Genomic DNA, 27,547 nt, shown 5'->3' with positions numbered 1-27,547 from the left:
TTTTTCAGTATCGGAAGAGGTATTTTACACCATTGCTCAGAAACAGCAATAAGAAGATCTCCTTAGAAGTCTACGGAGATTGTACGTCGACGTCTGGACAACTCTCTTTTTAAAACAGCAAAAGCGCAAAAATAGATTGATGATGAATCAAGACATTTAGTAGGGATATGATTGACGGGTATGGCCTGTACGTAAAATATGAAACAATAAAACCTTTTCTGGTATCGGAAGAGGTATTTTACCCCACTGCACCCGAACAACTTTCCAAAGTCCAAGGAGATTGTACGTCGACGTCTGGACAACTCGCTTTTTAAAACAGCAAAAGCGCAAAAATAGATTGGTGATAGATCACGACATTTAGTAGGGATATGGGTGATTGCTATGGCCTGTACGTAAATTATGAAACAATAAAACCTTTTGTAGTATCGGAAGAGGTATTTTACCCTACTGCTCCCGAACAGCTTTCCAAAGTCCAAGGAGATTGTACGTCGACGTCTGGACAACTCGCTTTTTAAAACAGCAAAAGCGCAAAAATAGATTGGTGATAGATCACGACATTTAGTAGGGATATGGGTGATTGCTATGGCCTGTACGTAAATTATGAAACAATAAAACCTTTTGTAGTATCGGAAGAGGTATTTTACCCTACTGCTCCCGAACAACTTTCCAAAGTCCAAGGAGATTGTACGTCGACGTCTGGACAACTCGCTTTTTAAAACAGCAAAAGCGCAAAAATAGATTGGTGATAGATCACGACATTTAGTAGGGATATGGGTGATTGCTATGGCCTGTACGTAAATTATGAAACAATAAAACCTTTTGTAGTATCGGAAGAGGTATTTTACCCTACTGCTCCCGAACAACTTTCCAAAGTCCAAGGAGATTGTACGTCGACGTCTGGACAACTCGCTTTTTAAAACAGCAAAAGCGCAAAAATAGATTGGTGATAGATCACGACATTTAGTAGGGATATGGGTGATTGCTATGGCCTGTACGTAAATTATGAAACAATAAAACCTTTTGTAGTATCGGAAGAGGTATTTTACCCTACTGCTCCCGAACAACTTTCCAAAGTCCAAGGAGATTGTACGTCGACGTCTGGAAATCTCGTTTTTAAAAAGTCCAAAAGTGCAACCAAAATAGGAGGTGCACATTTACATGTTATAGCAGTCCTATACACAAAATTTCAACGTTCTGAGGCTACTCGTTTTTGGGTTATATTTCGAGTTTGAGCATGTTACCTACATACGTACGCACAGACACCACCAAAAAATCTCTTCAGAATCCATTTTAAATCAATTTTATAATTTTTTTGAAGGAAAAGAGTCTTGTTGTCTGTCGTTATGTACATATGTCACGCAAAAACATCGTTAAATTGCATTCGATGGCGGTCAAAATGGATATTTTCGTTGAAATATGATTCTCGAAATTTTTCGCGATTACAATACTTCCTTTTTACTTCGTACAAGGAAGTAAAAAGCTCTTTTTGACATTATGATTTAAAATAATAAATCATTACTTGCACCGATTTTCTGAATACATCAATGTATGATTAAAAATATAAGACGTTTTGTAGTATTTAGCGTAACTACCTTTAGTGAGGCCGAAAGTAAACAGAAACAGTTAATTTGAGTGTATATAAAGGCTCGCATTCATGACTTGGCCTCAAGTGAAAAAATACCTAGGCACGTCTCTGTGTGGAATATATTCATCCTTAACTGCAAAATATAAACAATCTCCCCTTCCAAGAGACGTGCCTCGAATTTTTATCAGACGACTACGGCAGTTAGAAGTCAAAACAGCACAGACAGACATTTAGGTCTCGTACCTGCTCATTAAATAATAAAAGAATATGCATAAACTTGCCTGCATACTTCGGCATGGTAAACAGGAGGATTGATATGACAGATTGTATTGTCATTTGGTTTATCATCTTGCTGGAGACACAGTGTGTAACAGCAATTAAAAAAATCTCATTCAGTTTAAGAACAGCGATAAAAAGATATTATTAATTATCCTCGTTGGGAACGGAAAATGCAAAGAAATGAATCGATAAACTGATTCAGATATGCGCATTTTTCTGAGTTTAAATCTGGCACAGAGCGTCCAGCTAGACAGGAACAAACATAAGGGTTTGAAGGGGGGAATTTATTTTTCTGAGTTTAAATGCGGCACAGAGCGTCCAGGCTAGACAGGAACAAACATAAGGGTTTGAAGGGGGGACTTATATTTCTGAGTTTAAATGCGGCACAGAGAGTCCAGGCTAGACAGGAACAAACATAATGGTTTGAAGGGGGGAACTTATTTTTCTGAGTTTAAATGCGGCACAGAGCGTCCAGGCTAGACAGGAAAAAACATAAGGGTTTGAAGGGGGGGAACTTATATTTCTGAGTTTAAATGCGGCACAGAGCGTCCAGGCTAGACAGGAACAAACATAAGGGTTTGAAGGGGGGAACTTATTTTTCTGAGTTTAAATGCGGCACAGAGCGTCCAGGCTAGAAAGGAACAAACATAAGGGTTTGAAGGGGGAACTTATATTTCTGAGTTTAAATGCGGCACAGAGAGTCCAGGCTAGATAGGAACAAACATAATGGTTTGAAGGGGGGAACTTATTTTTCTGAGTTTAAATGCGGCACAGAGCGTCCAGGCTAGACAGGAAAAAACATAAGGGTTTGAAGGGGGGGAACTTATATTTCTGAGTTTAAATGCGGCACAGAGCGTCCAGGCTAGACAGGAACAAACATAATGGTTTGAAGGGGGGAACTTATTTTTCTGAGTTTAAATGCGGCACAGAGCGTCCAGGCTAGACAGGAAAAAACATAAGGGTTTGAAGGGGGGGAACTTATATTTCTGAGTTTAAATGCGGCACAGAGCGTCCAAGCTAGACAGGAACAAACATAAGGGTTTGAAGGGGAGAACTTATTTTTCTGAGTTTAAATGCGGCACAGAGCGTCCAGGCTAGACAGGAAAAAACATAAGGGTTTGAAGGGGGGGAACTTATATTTCTGAGTTTAAATGCGGCACAGAGCGTCCAAGCTAGACAGGAACAAACATAAGGGTTTGAAGGGGAGAACTTATTTTTCTGAGTTTAAATGCGGCACAGAGCGTCCAGGCTAGAAAGGAACAAACATAAGGGTTTGAAGGGGGAACTTATATTTCTGAGTTTAAATGCGGCACAGAGAGTCCAGGCTAGACAGGAACAAACATAATGGTTTGAAGGGGGGAACTTATTTTTCTGAGTTTAAATGCGGCACAGAGCGTCCAGGCTAGACAGGAAAAAACATAAGGGTTTGAAGGGGGGAACATTTTTTTCTGAGTTTAAATGCGGCACAGAGCGTCCAGGCTAGAAAGGAACAAACATAAGGGTTTGAAGGGGGAACTTATATTTCTGAGTTTAAATGCGGCACAGAGAGTCCAGGCTAGACAGGAACAAACATAATGGTTTGAAGGGGGGAACTTATTTTTCTGAGTTTAAATCCGGCACAGAGCGTCCAGGCTAGACAGGAAAAAACATAAGGGTTTGAAGGGGGGGAACTTATATTTCTGAGTTTAAATGCGGCACAGAGAGTCCAGGCTAGACAGGAACAAACATAATGGTTTGAAGGGGGGAACTTATTTTTCTGAGTTTAAATCCGGCACAGAGCGTCCAGGCTAGACAGGAAAAAACATAAGGGTTTGAAGGGGGGGAACTTATATTTCTGAGTTTAAATGCGGCACAGAGCGTCCAGGCTAGACAGGAACAAACATAAGGGTTTGAAGGGGGGAACTTATTTTTCTGAGTTTAAATGCGGCACAGAGCGTCCAGGCTAGACAGGAACAAACATAAGGGTTTGAAGGGGGACTTATATTTCTGAGTTTAAATGCGGCACAGAGCGTCCAGGCTAAACAGGAACAAATAAAAGGGTTTGAAGGGGGAACTTATATTTCTGAGTTTAAATGCGGCACAGAGCGTCCAGGCTAAACAGGAACAAACATAAGGGTTTGAAGGGGGAACTTATATTTCTGAGTTTAAATGCGGCACAGAGCGTCCAGGCTAGACAGGAACAAACATAAGGGTTTGAAGGGGGAACTTATATTTCTGAGTTTAAATGCGGCACAGAGCGTCCAGGCTAGACAGGAACAAACATAAGGGTTTCAAAGGGGGGACTTATATTTCATAGATGTCGTGTTTGCAAACAATGCACCACTGGATCGCAAAAGTCGTTTCACATGACATGAGGTTTCAAAATGAAACTCTTGATCATCACCAATTACCTATTGAAGAAAGGACAGAAATTCACCGAAGTGAATCCATGTCAAATGATATGGTATGTGGCACAAAATTCGAATATCAACTTCTATAACTCATTTCTGATATCTAACAATCAGTTGTACAAAATATTATTACAAGCTGTGTATAATGTTGTAGGGTTTATATTTATTTTAACTAACATTTATTTTAAGTTTAAGCTATCTTTCCTGTCAAGCCTTACTTTCCCCTGGAATTGCTAATGCCAGAGTATGTAAATTTTAGTAGAACGCGCAAAATATTCAAATTTTTAGCAGAAGTAATTTGAGTTAAATAGAAGGGAAACGAGTTTGTAGGTGTGCTTTCTTGATTCACGAGCGTGAAGGTTGCTAGGTAGAAATTTAAGAACCGTGCGTTTCGGCCTGTGAGCCTACTTCGGCAGTTAGTTGAATCTTTCAACTTCTTATTCAGAAAGTTTGCTGAAATCTCAGCTGTATCTTAAAACGCGGTTAATTTAGTCAAGTTTATAGAGCCTCGTAGGTAGTGACTTGTTATTTATCCATTTTTAGTTGTACTTTCTTATTTTTATTTAACCACCGGGTCGGCGTAGTTTGTGAGCGTCAAGTGAAGGCATCTGTAACCTCTAAAGTGGAATAAAAAGGGATTTAAACCTTTTTCAAGAGTTTGTGTAATTCCAGTTCATAGCAGTCACTACTATTGTTGCGGGCAAGTTGGGTCCACGCAACATCACAATGTAACATGAAAGACATGAAGAAAGCGAAGCTCTGCCAGAAAAAATAAGATTACACGAGCAAGTCTATTTGATGCTGAGGATTCATTCGGGTTGGAAGTGCAGTCTTACCTCAAATAATGTCCCACTTATCTCAAAACCCTAGAATACCACTCTTGTGCACACCTGCTTTAAATACAACGCAACCTCGTTGCAGAATTTTTACGTCATCAAGCATTTCCCGCACACATAAATTGTTCCCCTTATAGCTTTGACAACTCTGTTGTTCGAAAGTTTGGGAAAAATCTTCGAATATATGACCTCAAAAGATACTAGCATGGCACATATATCTTTCAGGTTTCTTCGTAAAGAAAATGGTGCGTGTTATACGGAGATGTCAATAATTAAAGAACTTTATTTCAAAGCTGCCTACAAGTGAAACCACAGATCAGAAAATTCTGAAATTTTGCGGCAGACTTAATGAAGGGACGAGAATGTCTTCAAGCGGGAAAAAAATTAGCTACAAATAGCGTCACCAGAGAGCATTATATTAATAAATTACACATTTAACCACACCTTTACAAAAGCTTTACAATGATAAAAAATTTGGCACAAAAAATGTGTTTGCAAGACAATAAAAGCCTTTTATACTATCGGAAGAGGTATTTTATCCCATTCCTCTTGAATGGCTTTCTGCAGTCCAAGGAGGCTTGCAGATTGCTTGGACAATTTGCTCTTTTTACTTCCTTGTACGAAGTAAAAAGGAAGTATTGTAATCGCGAAAAGATTCAGGCAGCATATTTCAACGAAAATATCCATTTTGATCGCTAGCGAATGCAATTTAACGATGTTTTTGCGTGATATTGGTACGTAAGGACAGAATAAAATACTCGTTTCCTCCAAAAAAAATTATAAAACTGCTTTAAAATGAATTCTGAAGAGAATTTTTCGTGGCGTCTGTACGAACGTATGTACGTACGTATCTCGCATAACTCAAAAAGGAGTAGCCTCAGAACGTTGAAATTTTGTATATAGGACTGCTATAACATGTAGATGTGCACCTCGTATTTTTGCAATCGGCCGCACCAAACGTATATAAATATATTTATACATATATCCACTCTGTTACCCGGCTCAGTGATCTGTTTCTTTACTCTTATATGTTTGTAAATTGCACATTTTTTGCTTCAAAAATGATTGAATTATGTTGTTCTTATCTTCCGGTTAAGGTTTTTATTCGTTTAGTAAATCTGTATGCAATATTTTTAGAAATATCAACAATTTTAAAGTTGTTTAAGTGCCGCTAAGCTTAATTTTTTTTTTTTTTTTTTTTTTTTTATGGCGGCCATTACTTGTTTACATTTGAAACAGCAGAATAGTGGATTTGTTGCCAATCTAGAGAAACTTAGCTTCGCAACAACAAAGATAACGCCTTCATTTATTATTGCCAATTAAATCATGCTGAATCCTTTCTGGAATTTTTTCGAGGAAACAAGTGTTTAAGATTTACGTCGTAATTTTTAATACAGATATTTTGAGTTTTTATGTATTTTTGCCTTGTCGCGAAGTGAGAACTGAATTAATGGAATGAGAAATACTCAATCGTCTGTGAAAAACTGTTTCTTTTTTGTTTTGTTTGCTTAATTTCTTTTATACATCATTCTAGCTTTATTATAGTATTTGAATAGAAAATGCGGCAACGATTAGATAATTATATTCTTTAAATGATATAAATTTTGTGCATTATGAGTTATAATATGAACGAAATATAATACTGTTAAGTGAATCTAACGCCAGAGTGTCGCTATGGTAAACAAATACTAGAGTGAATTTTAAAGAATGCATTTATTCTCTTGTGGTTTATGCGCTGTCGGCGAAGTAGATTTAATTCAATCCAATAAGTTTAAATGAAATGCAAGAAAAAATGGGTATAATTTAATATTCCGTACAAAGAAGTCATGTGGTGCATACATCAGATTTTTTAAAAAAGCAAAAAAGCGCAAAAATCCACGAACGATATATCAGGAGATTTAGTAGGAATATCACTGAAGTGTATAGCCTTGACACCCGTTTCTTGTTCCATTTTTCCCCCGGAAACTAACAGTGGATTTGGACGTGTGGCTACTTGTCTTGTTGCAGATCTACCGATTAATGGCACTGAGGGTAAAGGGAAGATGTTTCCGGGTATAAAATATGTTTCTGATCTTAAAATTTTTCTCCTTTCTCTTTAGTTTTAATTTGCTATTACATGAAAAATCAGCAACAATCACAAATTCCTTTGACAAACTTTCTTTAGATTCTTTGAAGGATGTTTAAAGATTATTTTCTCCTCTTCGATGATTATAAATGGATTTTTTTTATTGCAGTCATTTAAATACACCCAAGATTAATGCATTGTGACAACTTTTTCCCATTTTTGTCCGGATAAATGTTTCTCATAGAGAATTCTGCGACGCGTCTCGTCGATATGTCGTGGAGAAAGACGATGCACATTACGCTTTTTCTGCCTTTTTAAGATTCAAATCTGTATTAACCACTGTGTTGACAGTTGACAGTGACCATTTTAACCACTTGGGCTACGACTAAACTTCACGGTTGCGATGCCGTGCGCTACAATATAACAAGCGGTAAAGTGTCTCATTTACGCTGCTCCGCGTCTGCGAGTGCAATCCAGAGCTGTAACTCGAGAAATAAATAAACTCGTTGTTAGGCGACGTGTGCACCACGTTATTTTCATTTTTGCCATAAATGCCTATCGACGTGGTGTTCACGTTGCTCCCGGTTTGAGACAAAAGCATCTCGACGTGCGTGGCACGTCTTTTTAGTGCAAGTGGTTAATGATTTTGTAACTGTCCTTTGACTTAACAGATTTTCTTTTAACATTAAAGACCTTATGATTTTGTAACTGTCATTTGACGACTTAACAGATTTTCTTTTAACTTTAAAGACCTTACCTTTGAAAAATTCTTTCTACTTAAGGCAAACTTTGAGGCTTTTTCTCCCTTTCTTGTGATAATACCAAGCCCTCGCCGGGACTCGAACCACGGACCTTACCAATTCGCGTCGAGCGTGCTGACCACTACACCACGAAGGCATGCTAAGAAGGCAGGAGAAATACCTTAAAAACCATGGCTTTCACAGTTTTTGATAACTAGACACGAAAAATTTTCTTCGGAAAGAGCACTAACAAAGCCTTCTTTCTATACAATGCTCCTTTAAATGCGCCATTTTGTAAAAAAAAAAAAAAAAAAAAAAAAAAAAAAAACTGTGAAGAGCAGACGATAATTTATACTTTCAGAAAGAAATATAGCTGCAAAAAAATTCAAGCAGACGATTTTTTATAGCAAGATACGGCCACTGTATAGTATACACTTAAGTTAATCATCGGTGATCAACAACCAAAAACTTGATTAGTGTTTTTAACCAATAAGGAAGAAAAAAAATTTTTTTTTTTTTTTTTTTTTTTTTTTTTTTTTTTTTTTAAATCTGAAACGTTTCAGATTTTATATTACGTCTACAGCGGCGTTTTTTTAACGTATTGTGTGTTAACTTTATTTATAAAATATCATGTTCTTTGCACTTAAACCATAAAATTTAGTTCAATAGCAATGCCGCAAAATAATTTTAAAATGAGCTTTAGAATAATTTCTTTAATGCATTAATAATTTCTTTAGAATTATCGATACACAGTTCGACGCGCTGGAGATAAAAAGGTCCCCCCCCCGTGGAGTGTTGCCATTGCTCGCTTTTAAATCGTTGAGTTTGTTACTCAAAAATTCGTTAAAGTTAATAATTACAAAATATGAAATTCGTCAAAATTACAAAATATGAAATCGATAATAAAACAAATAATTCGTTAAAATTACAAAATATGAAATTGGTAATAAAAAAAATTCCAAATTTCGAATTTGGGATTTCAGATGCCCATATTCGAAGGAGGATTACGTCATTCAAAATTGGATGGCTCTAGATACCGTTGTTTTATCACAATGCGAAAAATATACATACATTTATACAGATTTTTCATTATTTAATTTCTTCAAATATAATGCAGGACTCTAACATTTTGTGGCAACAGTTTGAAAAGTGAACCGACATTTATAGGAGTCCGACGCAAAATGCCAAAACGAAAGTAATAGTCCTTCGGGACTCAAATCCCTTTGAACTAATAAATATATAAAAATTTCTGGCTTCCGTCTAGTTATACGTCGCTCTACAAAATTCTGTGGTCAAATAAAACCCGAAATTCACGATATACCACTTTACTAGCGTATTTCCCATGCGCTGTGGTATTAAATTCTTTCTACCGTAAAAGAGTCGAAGAAAGTCTTGATTTTTGCTTTCAAGAAATGGTAAAGAGTTTGCCACGCGCAATACAGGAGAAAAACTAGTACAAAACATGTCACACAATTTATTCTTGCGATCTGAATGAATGTAAGAAAAAAGAAGTAACCTGCTTTAATTCGTGTAATGCGATTCCCACGAGACAGATTCTGCTTTGTGTGACCTGATTTTTATTTCTCTGCATTCTAATTATACATCTTTTCGAATATCAGCATGATATATTTCCGAGTTGATGTTAATGGTAAGATTATTTTTATTAAAACTTCAATCATCTTCACCCGCATTTCAACTGTCACCGCTTATAGAAACTCACTATACTAGTCTTTGATTAGTTAGGTTAGGTCTTTGATTAGATACTGGTCTTTGATTAGATATTCAGACTGGACTATATAAACAGTTTACATGAGCTTCGAGAATTTTTATAGTTAAAATTTAGGTGTTTATTTTTATAAGATTTAATTTAAATCACTCATGGTGATTATCGCTATTTCTGTAATCGATTTTTAAATTAACAGTTGATAATAGCTCAACTTTTACATAATACTCTTCGTGAACGATAATATAATGGGGTGAAATCCCCCCCCAAAAAATTCGATTTTGATTTTTTTTTAAATTTATGGTTGAAACGATTTTTCGCACTGGAACTTAAAATCTCAGAATTTGTCAGTTTGAACAATGGGAGAGAACAAAGCCCCTCCCCAAAAAAAACTTTTTAACTTCTAAGTGAAATTTAAAGCATTACCTTTATAAATTAATCAAGACCAACCCATGCTTTTATTATTCGCGATATAAAATTGTAGATGAAATCAATCTTCGCACCGAGATTGATTTCATATAATATTCCTAATAAAACTGTAGAACGGCTATTAATTTCGCTTTGGCATTTTGCGTCGATTCATTATAAATGGCGAATCACTTTTCAAACTGTTGCCACCTAATATTATTGCCCTGTATTATATTTCAAGAAATTAAATCATAAATGTATGTATGTTTCTCGCATTGTGATAAAACGAGGGTACCTAGAGCCATCCAATTTTGAATAACGTACGTCTCCATCCAAATATGGGCATCTGGAAGCCCAAATTGGGAATTTGTTTTATTATCTATATCAGGGTTTCTTAAACTTCTCTCAGTCGCGACCCCTTTTTATCACTGAGGTGTTTTCGCGACCCCCAGAACCCCATTATATTTACAAAAATTTTGTGGGACCCCGTAAGTATTGCGCAAATCCTACACACGTGTGAGTGAAACAGTCAATTTTTTCACTCGTACTGTAATATACTATTGCAGTTTTAGGTCATTAACTTTAATTTCTAATTTTAAGACATAAAACAATGTGAAAATTTTAAATAAGTAACAGACGAAATAACAGCGTCACAGGCAAAGCAAAGAAAATGAACGTTTGTATTACAAAAAGAATGCATCGAAACGTTTTCTTTTTCTTTGTCTGAATTGCTAATCTTTATCTATTTTCAGATACATTGTGTAAAAATATTTGGTAATTGTAAAATTATTATAATAAGTTAAAGAAATATCAAAACTGCTAAAAACTTTTGGCGACCCTCTGCTGCAGGTTCCGAACCCCTACAGTTTAAGAAACCGTGATCTATATGATATTTTGTCAAGCATTTATGAATTTTTGATTAAGGAACTGAACGATTTCAAAGCGAGCAATGGCAACACTGTAAGGGGGAAAGTATCTCTACATCGCAAGACTGTTTATCGGAAATTTTCAAGACACGCTCAGTTTAAAATTATTTTGCGATATTGCTGTTAAATCGAATTTTATGGTTTAAGTGCGAAGAACATGATATTTATTAAATAAAGGTAACACACAACACGTTAAAAAACGCTCATTTGGGCGTAATGTAAAATCTAAAAGCTTTCACACAAAAAAAAAAAAAAAAAAAAAAAAAAAATCTGAAATGTTTCAGATTTTAAATTACGTCCAAAGGGGCGTTTTTTAACATTTTGTGTGTTACCTTTCTTTATTAAATATCATGTTCCTCGCACTTAAACCATAAGATCCAGTGCAACAGCAATATCGCAAAATAGTTTTAAAACGAGCATATCTTTAGAATTTCCGATACAGAGACTCACGCGCTGGAGATAAAAATGTTTTTTCTGCACAACGTTGCCATTGCTCGCTTTGAAATCCTTGAGTTTGTTAATCAAAAATTCGTCAAAGTTTTAAAAAATAGGAAATCGATCATAAAACAAATTTCAAATTTCAAATTTGGTCTTCCACATGCTCATATTCGTTGGAGGATTACGTTATTCAAAATTCGATGACTCTATGTACCGTTGTTTTATCACAATACGAGAAATATACATACATTTATGCAGATTTTTCATTATTTAATTTCTTCAAATATAATGCAGGACTCTAACATTTTGTGGCAACAGTTTGAAAAGTGAACCGACATTTATGAGTCCGACGCAAAATGCCAAAACGAAAGTAATAGTCCTTCGGGATTCAAATCCCTTTGGACTAAAAAAAAAAAAAAACATTAATCTAGCTTTATTATTAAGCATCGTTTTCTTCGCACTTACGTCGTATGTAATTCCGACAGCAAAATCGAAAAAATATTAAAAGCACCATAAAAGCACATGTTTAGAATTTCCGATATGGTAAAAGCACTGACATGTAAAGGAAATTTCTTATTTTAAATGACAATAGCCCCTTGTGGGCTTTATTTTATTTTGGGTAAATCCCTTATCTATCGTAAAAATAATCACTATTTATAATATATAATGCTAAATTGCATTATTTCAAAATTAATCCGTAACATATGATCTCACATAACGCTGCAATGCAGATATACCTTTGCCAAATATAAGTATAGAAACCGGAAGACCGCAATAAAGTTAGATTTTTATTATTTGTGTAAAATTAATTTTTTTTTTAATTTGACGCTCTCAAAAATGATTATTTTCGGCATTTAAAATACTTCCGTAACTAGAAGTATATTACTACGACCAACGAATGCGAAAATAAAGGCCGGGTAGACTTCTAATTTGCGTTAAGAGGGTTTGAGTGTATATATATATAAATACATACGTTTGGTATTGCCGATCGCAGGAAAAAGGGAAACTGCATCGCTAGATATTATAGCAATCCCATGTTCAAAATGCCAACGTTAGTCTATGGCTAATCGTTTCTAAGTTATGCGAGATACATACGTTTATATGCACCTGCAAAGTCACGAAAAAAATCCCTTTTGAATCCATTTTACAATCCGTTTAGGAGGGGGGGGGGATCTTTCATTCTTTGCGTACGTACAGATGTCACTAAAAGAATCGTCTAAATGGATTCGTGAATGGTCAAAATAGATATTTCCATTGAAATATGGTACCCGAAATTTTTTGCGATTAAAATACTTTTTTTACTTCATACATACAAAAAAAAAAAAAAGATATATATATAATCATTCTCACGCTTAAGTAAGAAACGCACTCAGTACGTAAACATTTGAGTCAAATCGGAATACCTCTAAATATTTTTTCATTTATAGTGTAGTGATTGTGCAATCTGAATTCTACGAGGCGAGAAAAAAAGAAATCATCATTGAGCATATACTGTAAGGATCTTAAGTTTTACTAACGTTTATTTTATTTTAAATCTTTACTATCACTTCTTATTTTCTACTTCCGGCCAGAATTATAAGCGTGAAGGAGTTTATGCAAAGTTGTCTGGCGAACGCCAAGTATTTAAGTGTGGCCTTTTTGCCAAGCAGAAGAGAGGAAGCCGTGAGTTCGAAGCAGGCCGCTTACCTTAGAAGTTACGCAGTTGCTACTTTGCCTTCCAGGCCAGAGGTTTTAATCCTCTTGATAAATTAAACGTATTGTAGTGTTCACAGTCTCTGTGCTACATACGCTTCCTGTTATTATAAGGCCAATCTTATTCTAAAGTTAAATTAGAGTTTAGTTTTATTTTGATATCTTTTAAGTTAGACCCCGAGTGGAGGGTCATTGTATTCCGAAGTACGGAAGTCATTGTATATAAAGAAAAAAATAAAGGGTTTTGTATACCCTTCGTCTGTATCCTGTCTACTTACTACAATTAGTGAACATAGCTTTAGTAAGCTCTCTGTTCTAGTCAGGTCATTGTATGTTTCCGAAGAAGGTAAGAAGAAACATTGAACCTGATAGTGGCGCCCGACGAAGAATAACCATGGCCGAGTTTCAAGAAGAACCTGTGCTGCCTGCAGAAACAGCTCAGAATCCAGAAATGCCAGCTGCCGCCCTGGAAGGATTTGGGTATATTGTCCAGACCATGCGCGCTTCGATGAAACCAGAAGCAACGTTTAATGGAAACTCACAGGTAACCAGTTTTTTGGAAAAATTGGATGACCACTTCATGCTCTACCCCGTGCACGAGTTTCAAAAAGTTACCTTAGCTACCAGCGCTTTGAGGGGCCAAGCGCTTAACTGGTTCAAATGTATCGGCAGAAGTCTCTTGGGTCAAGCAGGAAGTCCCACCTATACCTACGAAAATTTCAAGACTGCCCTACTAAAAGCCTTCCCTGTTGTAAGGGATCGTGCGAAATTAGAAACAGAACTTTTCAGTATATATCAACAAAGAATGGAAAACCTCTCCAGGTTTATTTTAAGAAAAATTCACGTTTTCAAGCTCTTGTATGGAAACCGTCCGGATCCTGAAATAATTCAAGTGATTTTGCCGAGGTTACTACCCCAAGTGCAAGACTTTATTGAATTGAGAAATCCGACTACACTGGAAAAATTATTTGAGCTAGCAATCCAGTTTGAAAGTAGAAGAACGGCGGACGTCGAAAGAAGACGCCAATATCAACAGCGAAACCAATTTGGTACGCCAAGACTACAGCAAACTCAAGCACATGGCTACGGAGAAAAAGCGAATCAGTGGGCAAGGAAACCCGAGCATTCAAAAACAGCCGGCGAACGTCGACAGTTCAATAGCAACCCAGGAAAAAAGTCTCAAGGCCAGTGGAGAAAGAAGGAAAGCACCGAAAGAAAAAATAATTTAAACTAAAACGGATTTCTGCTGACGAGAGGGTGCGGAAATCCGAAGGCCACGAAAACCCCTCTTCCTACAAGTTAAATACAGTAATGGTGAAAAATTTAACTCTTCCGAAGATTGAAGTCTTGGTAAATAATATCCCGGCCACCGCACTCCTGGATACCGGCGCGCAGTGTTCCTGTGTGGCAGAAGTCTTTTTTAGAAAGTATTTTCGCAAATACCGCATATATAATGCGGATAATACAACAGTATTAGCGGCGCAAGGAGAACAATGTAAGTGCGTAGGTAAAGTACCTTTGTACATCCGTATCAAGGACGAACAAGTAAAGGTGATGTTTTTTATAGTAAAGAATTTGCAAGCACACTTAATACTAGGAATAGACTTTCTTTCAGACGCACAAGCTACACTGGATTTTAATGAAGCGTCTCTTAAGCTGACGATGCAACCAGTGTGTGTAGAAAAGGTTGAACCGCCAAGGGTAAATCTCGACCACCTGCCTAATGACGAGCAAGATAGAATCCGACAAGTGGTAAGTGAATTTGCTTCCTTATTTAGTGATATTCCAGGATTTACCCAGGTTACTAACCATAGTATTGACACCGGAGATGCATTGCCGGTTCGTCAAAAACCATACCGGTATGATAAGAATAAGGAAAAAATTATAGAATGGCATATTACCGATATGCTACGTAAAAAGATCGTAACGCCTATCTCAAGTAGTTATGCTAGTCCGGTGGTTTTATGTAAGAAAAATAATGATTATCCTTTGGAGCATCCAAAAAGGTGGAGATTCGCTATTGATTACCGTAAATTAAATTCCATAACGAAATATCCGGTATATCCGTTACCGATTATAGAAGAAATTTTAAGGAACATAAAATCAACCAAATTTATGACAACTTTAGACTTAACGAATGGTTATTTTCAAATAGGGATCAGGCCTGAGGACGTGCCTAAGACTGCTTTTATAACCAAGTCTGGCACTTATGCATTTTTGCGAATGCCGTTTGGCCTTTCAGGCGCCCCAGCAACATTTCAGCGATGCATGGACATTGTGTTAAGACCTGTTCTCGGAAAGTCCACATTTATCTATTTAGACGATATCATTATTACTAGTGATAATCTAGACCAACATGTACAGGATTTAAGACAGGTGTTTTCTTTATTAAATGAGGCCGGTCTAAAAGTTAATGTCGAAAAATGCAAATTTGCAGCCCCTGAATTAAAATATTTAGGTTACAAAATATCGCAAAAAGGGATCGAGACAGATGAATCAAAAATAATCGCTGTACAAAAGTATCCGACTCCAAACACGGCAAAGAAGCTCTCTTCTTTTCTAGGACTTTGTTCATATTATAGGTCCTTTATAAAAGATTTTGCGGCTATCGCTGAGCCATTGTTAAAATTAAAAAGGAAAAAGGCAAGATTCTCGTGGACGGCCGAAGCCAATAGTGCTTTCGAAAAATTAAAACAAGCATTAACGCAAGCCCCTGTGTTGAAATTTCCTGAAAAGGATGAAAATTTAGAAATTTCAGCGGATGCTTCGGATTATGCGGTAGGAGCGGTACTTTCGCAAAATCAGCAGCCAGTAGCATTTTTTAGCCGAACTTTAAATCAAACACAAAGAAACTATTCCGCGACCGAGAGAGAGGCACTTGCAGTTCTGTTAGCAGTGCAAAAGTTCCGAGTCTATTTTGGAAAGGCGCCGATAACAGTATATTCTGATCATGCGGCGGTAACTAGATTGTACTCTGGAAAAAATTTATCCCCAAGGTTAATAAGATGGGCACTCAAGCTGCAAGAATATAATCTGGTAATCAAGCATACCCCCGGAAAGGAAAATATCGTAGCAGATGCCCTGTCACGAATTAAATTAGACGAACAGGGTAATACCGTAAAAGTTGCAATGCTGACAGCGTGTACAATAAATTCCCGAGAAACTGTAATAACCGAACTGGGTAAGGATCCTGAGTTTGGAAGTATTTATGAGTATTTGAAGGATCCTGAAAATTTTAGCCACCAAGATATTGTGGCGATAAGAAATAGGGCGGCCCATTACGAACTAATAGATGGTCTATTATTTTATACAAAAACTACGAATTCCAACAACGAATTTCGACCTGTTATCCCAGCTAGTCTTAGATTAAATATCCTGCAAGAGCTCCATGACAGCCCTTTAGCTTCTCATGCTGGTATTCGAAAAACTACTCAACGCGTACGCGAGGCAGTCTACTTTCCTGAACTGCAAAAGTTAACAAGGGCGTATGTCCAGTCCTGCCCAACATGTCAAGCCGTTAATTATATTAATTTCCGCCCGGCCGGGTTTCTAAATAGTATTAAATCCGAATTTCCAAATGAAATAATCGGCATCGATTTATTGGGCCCTTTCCCAAAAAGTCAGTTAAACAAAAGTCGCTATCTCCTTGTTATAGTTGATCATTTTAGTAAATGGACCGAAATTGTTCCCTTAAAACGAGCCTCCGCGAAATTAGTTACCGATTCTATTTTAAATAAATATATTTTAAAATACGGGGCGCCCCTAAAAGTTATATCGGATAATGGTCCTCAATTTGTAAGTAATATATTTGAAGACATGTGCCAAAAACTGGGCATACGTCATTTAAAAATGGTCCCGTATCGGCCGCAATCAAATATAGCGGAACGGGTCAACAGAAATATAGTGAAAATTATCCGTAGTTATGTTAAAAATTTTCATAAAAGCTGGGATAACTATGTCAATGAATTTGCTTTCGCCCTTAGGACCGCAAAACATGATACAACGGGAAAAACTCCTGCTGAGTTATTTCTAGGCAGAAAGATTATAACACCGTTAGATAAACTATTTTATGTGCAACAAAGAGCCCCAGAATTTAAAATGGGTGATATAGAAAAACTAATAAAAGAAGCAAAAAAGAATACAGAAGTAGCACAGAGAAAACAGAAACTCTATTATGACTTGAAACGACGGGGAGTAACTTATAAAGTAGGGGATGAAGTTTTAAAAATTAAGCATTCACTTTCTTCAGCACCAGAAGATAAAACTGCCAAATTTTTCCCACGCTTTGAAGGACCATATGTTATAGAAAAAATAACTCACGCTGTTGTAGTATTAAAGGCAAGAAATGGTGAAACCTGTTCCGCAAACATTGACCAGATAAAACCATTCTATGACCGTAATAAAATGCAAATCTTTTCAGATCTTTTGCAGGATCCGGTACGGCAGACACCGCAGGTACAAGTTCCAGAGGTGGGAAAACGACAAGTACAAGGGCAAGCCAATGAGAGACAGAAGCAAGTAAAAAGAAAATTGCCCCGCGGAAAAATTGAAGGTACAAAGAAAAAGAAGCCGTTCCACCGTCCAAAAAACAGAGTTCACGAACACCCCCAGAATGAAGAAGGGAGAAGGCCGACGTATGTGGAAAAGACCGGGAGAAAGGACGGCAACTATAACCCGGCTGTGAAACGGAAGATTGACTCATCCGACAGAACTCTCCGCAGCAAAAGTCGCCGAACTGCGGAAGGGCCATCAGCGGCGGAGGAAAAAGTACAAGAAAAATTTGAACGGCCAACAACGAGGTCCAAGCAGGATCACGACAGAAGTTTCCCGGTTCCACCAAGACCAGCTGCCTTCAAACGGCCAAGACCACAAGCAGAGGACAGAAGGAAGATGTTCAAGGGTGGCCGTAGTGGTGAAAAACGGAAGCTTCCAGAGGAAAGCACTGAAGGGCGAGCCCGTACAAGAAGGAGGATCAACCAAGCTACGGTTTGCAGCACCTTTAAAGACTGGGCCCAGAAAAGGATGTCTGAATATTACAAAGATAAGTAAAATTTTGTGTTACTTTACAAACTTAAGTTAATCTTTCATTCTTACTGCAAGTGGCAGATTTGAAGAAGTTTTACCTCATGCGAGGTCTACCTTTATCGCCAAAAGGGCGAGAAATGAGTTGTGACCGATTTTCTTATTATGTTTTTCAATTACTCGCGCGTAAAACTAAAGTTGATGTATAATAGCGTTGTCTAAAGACTTAAATATTGTAAAAAGTTATTGTATAAATTTTATTTAAAACATTCTAACAAGAAAGAAGTTTTAGTCTGAAAGACTTTTTGAAATGTAGTATTATTTCAATGTAGAAAGAATTGGCACTTGCTTTGAAAAGAATAGAAGTTAACAATGTACTACTAATGTATGTTTTCAAATGTGTAAAATTAACGGCATCTTGATATGTTCTTGTATACATGTGAACTGTTATTTTGAATGTTTAGAAATACCGTGATATGGTAAAAGTGAAAGTAATGTTAAAAAATTTGTTATTCGTGTGACTGTAAAGATTAAATCATGGTGAATATGTGTTAAAGGTTGAATGATGTAGTTAGGCTCTCTGACGCTACACTTTAGAGTTAGCCACTTTCAGAATAGTACCTCAGGGTCTAGAGTTGAAATTAGGGTGTGTTAAGAGGTCTCGTATGTTGAATTTTAACACGTTAGTGTTTTGATTGTAGGAGGAAGTGTTGAACACATAGACAGAAACACATTCGTGTTTGGTGTTTTTACAACACATGTCAGAGAGCACGGGGAGAGATAATTAAAATAGTCATGAATGAAATAAGAATGTTAAGAAAAGTATATTCTATATGTTATTTGCAATGTCATTCTGTAACATTTCATTAAACTAGTTTTCCTTCCAGATCTCTGGAAGGAACCAGAATTGAATAAAGCTCCTGTTTTGATGCAGTACAGATGAAAAAGAAAAAAGATTGTTGTATATTCCGGGAGCTGCTATTGTAACAAATTTCTTTCTTTTAAATTTTTCTAGTTTCTAGCGAAGCATTTTTTGTTAAAGGTTGGCCTCGCGTTAGTTTCTAGAGCTAAAAGTTTTCAACAAGGTCGTTTTAGACCTCAGTTTCAAACTAATTAACTCTGGCGGGAAGTATGTAAGGATCTTAAGTTTTACTAACGTTTATTTTATTTTAAATCTTTACTATCACTTCTTATTTTCTACTTCCGGCCAGAATTATAAGCGTGAAGGAGTTTATGCAAAGTTGTCTGGCGAACGCCAAGTATTTAAGTGTGGCCTTTTTGCCAAGCAGAAGAGAGGAAGCCGTGAGTTCGAAGCAGGCCGCTTACCTTAGAAGTTACGCAGTTGCTACTTTGCCTTCCAGGCCAGAGGTTTTAATCCTCTTGATAAATTAAACGTATTGTAGTGTTCACAGTCTCTGTGCTACATACGCTTCCTGTTATTATAAGGCCAATCTTATTCTAAAGTTAAATTAGAGTTTAGTTTTATTTTGATATCTTTTAAGTTAGACCCCGAGTGGAGGGTCATTGTATTCCGAAGTACGGAAGTCATTGTATATAAAGAAAAAAATAAAGGGTTTTGTATACCCTTCGTCTGTATCCTGTCTACTTACTACAATTAGTGAACATAGCTTTAGTAAGCTCTCTGTTCTAGTCAGGTCATTGTATGTTTCCGAAGAAGGTAAGAAGAAACATTGAACCTGATAATACAACGTCATTAGGATATACGATGCATAGACCTGACAACTATAAAATTCAAAAAATAAACCCACCTGTTTAAAATGCTATTGAATTACATACTCTGCTAGCGCTCCTGTGCACGTTTATAACAACCATGTCGATGCTGTATACCGTTGTCTTAGAAGTATTCTTAAGGTTTACGGTGCAGTCTACATCGCGTATAACAAACATCGCGCCATAACAAAGCAGCAAATGCCATGGCTCCACTTTATTTCGAAAGAATAATCATTCTAAATTAGATTCTGTTACAGAGCAAGCACATTTCCGTTTTGACGGCCGAAAGATAAAATTTTTTTTTTATACCTAATCTGTTTCTATTTCCTTCTTATAGCCACAGCAAGAGGCTACATTTGTCATTCTGTTGTGTCTGTTGTTTTCCTAATGCTTTGGAGACTTTGGTAATGCTTTTCTATTCTAGACTGATAACTTCCAAAGATGTAATCATAAACGAAAATTTTTGCAAAAGTTATTACTTAACCTGAAATGGTTAACAATAGCATTTCCTCTGGTATGGTCCATGAAGGAAAATGCAATAATTATTTCCAAGAAAAACGCATTTAAAAGTTTGGCAAATGCTTAAGAAAAATCGGCATCTGCACAATGATCCTTTTGTATACATCTCATAGAATAAATTAAGAATTTAAAGCATAATATAAAATGACAAAAATTGGCGTAGATGTAATACCAAGAAAAGAAGCAGATTTGTGATTTGCGCTTGAGTGGTGCAGACGACTTGTAGGCAAATTCCACCAATGTAATCGGCGCTCCGAGAAGGAGATTTTAATTTAGTGCCGTTTTGTTGCAGTATATTGCGTATATACGCATTTATTTCGTTAAATAGCATATGTTTATAGAAAGTTTATAGAAAAGTTTATTCAGCCACAAAATTGTTTATTTATGCTCATAATCAACGGCAGGCAACCTTGTGTCGGTTTACATCGCTTATAAGCTTAGCAAAGACTGAAGGTCAATTCAAGGTTGAAAAGTTCTGAATTCTAAACTAAGTTTAATTTGCAGGATATTCTTCGCATAAATCGAAACGAAAATCAATATAAAATTTCTTAATATGAAAAATATTTTGCAAATTGTAGCAAAAATTATTGTCCCTCTCCTCAGACGGTGCAGTGGTTAGAGGAGCCTAGTGCGATAACAAAGGGCCCATGTTCCAATCCCCGAAAGGCATGGATGTAAATTATCTGTCCCTACATAGGAGGGAAAGGTGGCCACCTATTACATGCCTCCATAATAAAATTGCCACCAATTCCGGCCTTTGTAGTAGCGAAATGGTTAGTACCCGCCATACAAAATAAATAAATATATATATAAATAAATATTGAACAGTCTAAAATTTGTGGAAAATTTTGATATTTGCAAATCTCAGAAAAGTCCCCGGAATTCGTAGAATTAACCCCGTATATTCACGTCGCAAAAAAATTGGCAGTCTATTCATGGCACCTGCACTGTTCTTAGAGCTTGAATATGAGGGGACCGCTTTATTACACTGTCCCGTCTGAAAGGTACCAGCACCACTGTGCAAGTCGGTGATGGCACAAATTTACACAAGGGTACCACACATTCTATGAAATTCAATTTAAAAAGCAACAATCAGAAGAGTGCCGGCACCTTTATACAAGTAGATCCCAACCCAAATTTACGATAGGGTTGCTCCCGCAGAAAGGTACCCACACATTTTTGAAGATTAGTCTTTACAATTAAAAAGCAATTTTTATATGAGTGCCGGCAATGAAGATCATTCTGTAAAAAGCAATCTTCGTAATAGTGCCGAACCGGCAATGCAGATCAATCTTTAAAAGAAATCTTCCTAGGAGTGCCGCTACCGAAGACCAGTGCTCTTTAAATTTACAAAGAGTGCGGGCACTGAATATCAGTCTTTAATTTTAAAAGGAATCTTCATGAGAGTGCCGTACCGAAGATCAGTCTTTAAATTTAAAAAGCAATCTCCATAAGGGTACGGGTGCTGAATATTAATTTTAAAAGGAATCGTCATGAAAGTGCCGGCACCAAAAATCAGTTTTTAAATTTTAAAGAAAATCTTCATTAGAGTGCGGGCCCTAGATCAGTCTTTAATTTTAAAATGAATCTTCATGAGAGTGCCGGAACCGAAGATCAGTCTTTAAATTTCAAAAGACCATAAGACTGCTGGCACAGAAGATTAATCTTTAAAAGGAAACTTCATGAAAATGCCGGAACCGAAGATCAGTCTTTAAATTTCAAAAGACCATCTTCATAAGACTGCTGGCACAGAAGATTAATCTTTAAAAGGAATCTTCATGAAAATGCCGGCACGGAAGATCAGTCTTTAAAATACAAAAAGCAATCTTCACAAGAGTGCCGGCACTGTTATATCAAAGCATTACTATGCAAATGGGATTTTAGTTTGCTACGCATATCAGCAAGGCAGACGGAAATTTTATTTGCCTCTCATTGCCCCAACTTCATGAAGGTTGCTATTAAAGTTAGACTTTGACCTATATAGAAGTCCGAGCACCTTCACGCCAGGGAAAGCTTCTAGCTGAATGAAAGCTTTTGGCTTTTTGAACAATGGCCGACTGGCACAAAGGTGCTAGTATCCTTATGGCTAGGAACCGTTATGAAGATGTCCCATATAGAAATGATGACAGTATTACTTGCCAACCACCCTCCTGTTTTGTTACTCTCAGCACAGCAAAGGATGGACCTCCATCCGTGGAACTGTGTTTGGTACACCAGGGTATCTGAGCCACAAGGCTCTACCTCTTGTGGAACAGTTTAAGAATTGCGAATAGTATGATGAAATAACCTAAAAGATAAATAAAGGTAATTTAAGGTAAAAGATAAGGTGTTTTTTAATAATAAAGTTTTTAAAGTGAATAATTAATAATTTAGAATTCAAATTTAAGCCAGAAGTTAGGAAACGCTAAGTAAAGTATTATCGGGATGAACCTGCTTCCTCTACCAACATACTCTGAAGCTGACCGTCAATAGATATTCTCACTGAAAAGACAATATTCCCTTCCAGAGGTTCAAAACGGCGCCTCCATCGTTGAAATAACGTTTGTTGGCCATTATATTAATCATGGCTTCTAATCCCTTATTTCAGTCAAACAAATGATGTCCTGTAATCAGCTATTTCTGCGGCAGGTAATTCAGTTTAAGGGAAAATACGCCAGCAGTAATATTACTTCTAAAAAATCTTATCGATAATTGCATAATTCTCCATTTTGTTGCCAAACATCCTTTTGATAAAAATCTCATTTATTTTCTTCATTCCTTCCAAAACAACCAAGAACATTTCATATACGTCATCGAAATAGGAAAACTGCGATATCTCACACGCAAAAATCATGCACGTGACAAGACGTGAAGCGAAGCATAATCCTGTCAATCATCGAGAAGGAAAAAGGGCTCACGAAAAGCTTTTAATTTCCCTCTTTTCTGGTACAGTTTTTCCCTTCATCTCACATTGGACTGGTTTTCCAAGATCGCTGGACAAAGAGCTATGTCCCAGCTGAGGGCCAAAACTCTCCATCAATTCCCCCCACCCTTTTCCACGCAATATCAAGGCAAGGTCTTTACTAGTAACTGTCAGTTATCGTTATGTTTGCGCCATCTCAGGCGAAAACAATAAGGATATTGAATGGTAAAAGAACTTTGACGGCTTTTAGACATGTTTTGTTAAGCTTTTAACACTGTAGTTTACCTCTTCTTTTGTAGAAGCTTGCGTGTAACATTACATGTCAACAGTGACAAATCACAACACAGCTTCTGAATTAAACTCATTCAGATCCCGTGCTAATCAATGCAACAACCAAACAAACACCAAAAGATGTCAGAATGGTGATGTAAAATTATAATTAATGCCCGCGCACGGAAAAAAAAAATGACATTTCTGAACGTTTCAAAAGATCAACATCCTCTGTATTGAGGCTTTGATTGAAATTATGATGAAATTTACCTAAATTCTTTTTCTTCCCCAGAAATGTCTATTACAGTAAAATCTCTCGCGATCGGCACCCCTTTAACCGATAACATCAAAATAACGTCACATTTGAAGGTCTAAATTTAAATCCAAAATTCATGCATGCGAGATTTAAAATTATACAATGGAGGATCATATTTGAACGTGAAAATCATGCGTCTTATTTCTGCCGCTCAGCCTAACAAGCTTATCCAACCAACGAACCAAAGAGTTATCCATATTGCAAAGATGAAGTAGATTACCTTTTGTGCGTGGATACGTGAACTCTGAAGGTAGTGTTTATGATTTTCAGAGACAATTTATAAGGTATGTCTCCCGCCTTCTTAGCGTGTCTTCGTGGTGTAGTGGTCTGCATGCTAGGAGCATATTCCAGTGGTCCGTGGTTCGATTCCCGGCGAAGGCGTTGCTCATTTTTCAACTCACCACTACTCATGTCTCTACAGCGGTGTCTGAACTAAAAGGGTGGTGGATGATGATTCTCCCCAACAGGATTTGGCGATTGGGTCCCCTAAAAACAGTTGCTCTTTAAAAAGGGGGAGTATATTAAGGTATTTCTCCCGCCTTCTTAGTGTGCCTTCGTGGTGTAGTAGTGGTCTGCATGCTGGGCGCGTATTCTAAAAGTCCGTGGTTCGATTCCCGGCGAAGGCGTTGCTCCTTTTTCATCTCATCTGCTTTCCAAAAATACCTAAAGTCTCTACAGTGACGCCCGAACTATAAGGGTGGTGGATGATGATTCTCCACACCAGGATTTGGCGATTGGGTCCCCTAAAAACACCAGTTGCCCTTTAAAAAGGGGAAGTATATTAAGGTATTTCTCCCGCCTTCTCAGCGTGCCTTCGTGGTGTAGTGTTCTGCATGCTGGGGGCGAATTGCAGAAGTCCGTGGTTCGATTACCGGCGAAGGTGTTGCTCATTTTTCAAGTCTCCTGCTCCTAACACTAGAGATTAATTATTAGTATTTATAATTATCTTAAAAACAAACCCTTGCAATAATAATGATATAGTAAAAAAAGGAAAACGAAGAGGAAGAAGATACAGATTCATATAATAAACTTTAATTTAAGGAACTATTATGAACTGTTATAAATTATGACTGTTAGCCTACTATTATTATACCTATTATAACTACTATAATTATATCTAATAGATATGATATCAATCAAAATATGGATATACTATTTATACTGTTATATTATGTGTTATATTATACTATGTACTATTTTGAATATTAACTTTAAAAATAAACCGTAGTGGGACTATACCTACATTACTTATAGTAAACATTGGGTGTCCCACTACATTTCCACCTGAACCTGAACCTAAGTCTCCTGCTTCCAAAAATAAATAATGTCTCTACAAATTAACACTGAAAGAAGCCCAGTTTACTTTGTCTTTTCTGTAGAAAGAATAAAGAATATTACTTTATGATATACTGTTGGCGTAAACCAAGGATGTCAATCTCGCGGCCCACAACAAATATTTTTGCGGCCCGGCCAATATATCGGCAAATAATAATACATAATAATAAAATAACATATCGACGAAGAAAAAAATGAAATGTTTACTGCCAAGTAATTAACGATAATTTATTCAGTGTTGTTAGATTAGTCACAGCGAGCTGACACACACACTACTTAAATTACAAATGCGTCTGAGTAGCTTGCGTTCAGCTACCTTCGGCTTTTGGGGGATACGTGCACTCAGAACTTGTACGCATCCCCCGATAGCCGAATGTGGCCGAACTCATGGTCTCAGTTTTCCAATCATAGTTTTGTACGATATATTGGTGCATGCATGTGCATGCACTTTCTTTTATCTCAGTAGTAGCTGTAGTTCTAGCGAACTGTTTGTTTACTTAATGCTGTGATTGATTTGTAGCGATTTCGCTGTAAGATAGAATTAGTTTCTCTGTTTTGAATTGATTTTTGCTAAACGGTTGACATTTTGTGATATTGTTAGAATATTTTTGAAGAAATATTTCAGCATTTTGATTTATCTCTTGTAGAAATAATAAATTTTTGTTAACTTTTTAACGTTAACCGTGTTTATCCCAGCCCTTTGTATTCAGTATGTCTATATAAAAACCAAGTGGTAGTAAAATTAAAGGAAAAATCGCTGACGAACATAGAATATTCCAAGTAAAATGGGAATTAGAATATTTTTGCTGTGAAATAAAAGATAAAATAATCAGCTTGATATGTAATAATACTATTAATGTACCAAAGTTATATAATATTAAACGTCATTACGAACAACACAAATCGAAATATAACAATTACGAAGGATTAATGAGAGAAGAAAAGTTGAAAGAGCTCAAGTTAGGAGTGAAAAAGCAATAGTCCATGTTTAGTAAAGTATTGCAAGAAAGTGAAGCGGCGGTACATGCAAGCTACGTCTTGTCCGAGTTGATAGCTAAACATTCGAAGCCTTTTACTGACGGTGATTTCATCAAGGAATGCCTAATGAAAGCTGGAGAAATTGTTTGTCCTGGAAATGTGAAGGCTTTTCAATCAATTTCATTGTCTCGAAATACAGTTGCGGAAAGAGTTACTGATTTAGCCGCGAATTTAAGTGATCAGATCAAAGCAAAATCATCTACTTTCGAAAGTTTCTCCATTGCCTGTGACGAGAGCACAGACATTAGTGGCAAAGCTCAATTAGCAGTGTTTCTTCGTTCTTGTGACAAGAATTTTAACATTTTTGAGGAATTACTGGAACTAATACCGATGCCTGGTACTACCACAGGAGAAGAAATATTTACTTGTCTTTTTGGACTTCTGCAAAAATACAATCTACCTTTGGCAAAATTAAATTCTGTAGCTACAGATGGCGCTCCATCAATGACCGGAAAAACAAGGGCTTCGTAGCATTACTAAGAAAAAAACTTAGTGAAATTCACGGTTCAAACATTCATCATATGCATTGTATTATACATCAAGAAGTTCTATGCACGAAAGTAATAAATATGGAGAATGTTTTGTCATATATAAAAAAAGTTATAAATTTTATAAGATCTCGAGGTTTAAATCAGCGTCAATTCACTGCTTTTTTAAGTGAGTTAGATAGTGAATATTCGGGTTTGTCCTACTATACCGAGGTACGTTGGTTATCTTGCTCCAAGTTTCTCAAACAATTCTGGGATTTGAAAGAAGAAATATGTCAGTTTTTAAAAACGAAAAATCAAGACGTAAGTTTGTTTTACGATCCAATATGGATACAAGATTTATCTTTCTTGGTTGATATAACCAAACACTTAACCGATTTAAATTTATCGTTACAAGGAAAAGATCATATCATTACGAACATGTTTGACATAATTAAAGCATTCAAATGTCAACTAGTTCTTTAGGAAAAACAACTTAAAAATGAAGATTTGACGCACTTCCCGACGTGCAGCGTGAACAAATCAAGTTTAGATGATACTTGTTCGTATCAAAAATACGCAGAAAAAATTGCAAATTTAACAACTGAATTTGAAAGGAGGTTTAATGATTTTAGTTCTCTCGAAGACAAATTTTTTTTTGTTTTCTTCGATTATCTCAATAAGTATTGACTCAGTACCCAGCCATATGCAAATGGAGGTGATCGAGATTCAATGCAACTCAAATTTGAAAGCAAAATTCATTGAAGAGGGCGTGCCTGAATTTTACAAATATTTACCAGCCAGGTTTGAAAATACTCGAAAATTCGCATGAAATTATTTCCATGTTTGGTAGCACTTATCGGTG

General features: G+C 36.6%; 1 protein-coding gene across 4 annotated transcripts in view; it reads right to left on the bottom strand.

Annotated features, from left to right (window-relative positions):
- The window catches only part of Lrrk (Leucine-rich repeat kinase), a 331,346-nt gene that overhangs the window by 151,897 nt on the left and 151,902 nt on the right, over window positions 1-27,547 (bottom strand). The window lies entirely within an intron of this gene.

Source organism: Stegodyphus dumicola, chromosome 11 (assembly GCF_044657685.1).
Source record: "Stegodyphus dumicola isolate Sdum_Otavi_A_Nest chromosome 11, ASM4465768v1".
Taxonomy (NCBI): Eukaryota; Metazoa; Arthropoda; class Arachnida; order Araneae; family Eresidae; genus Stegodyphus; species Stegodyphus dumicola.
The sequence above is the reverse complement of the archived record's forward strand: the minus strand, read 5'-3'. Positions and strand labels throughout refer to the sequence as shown.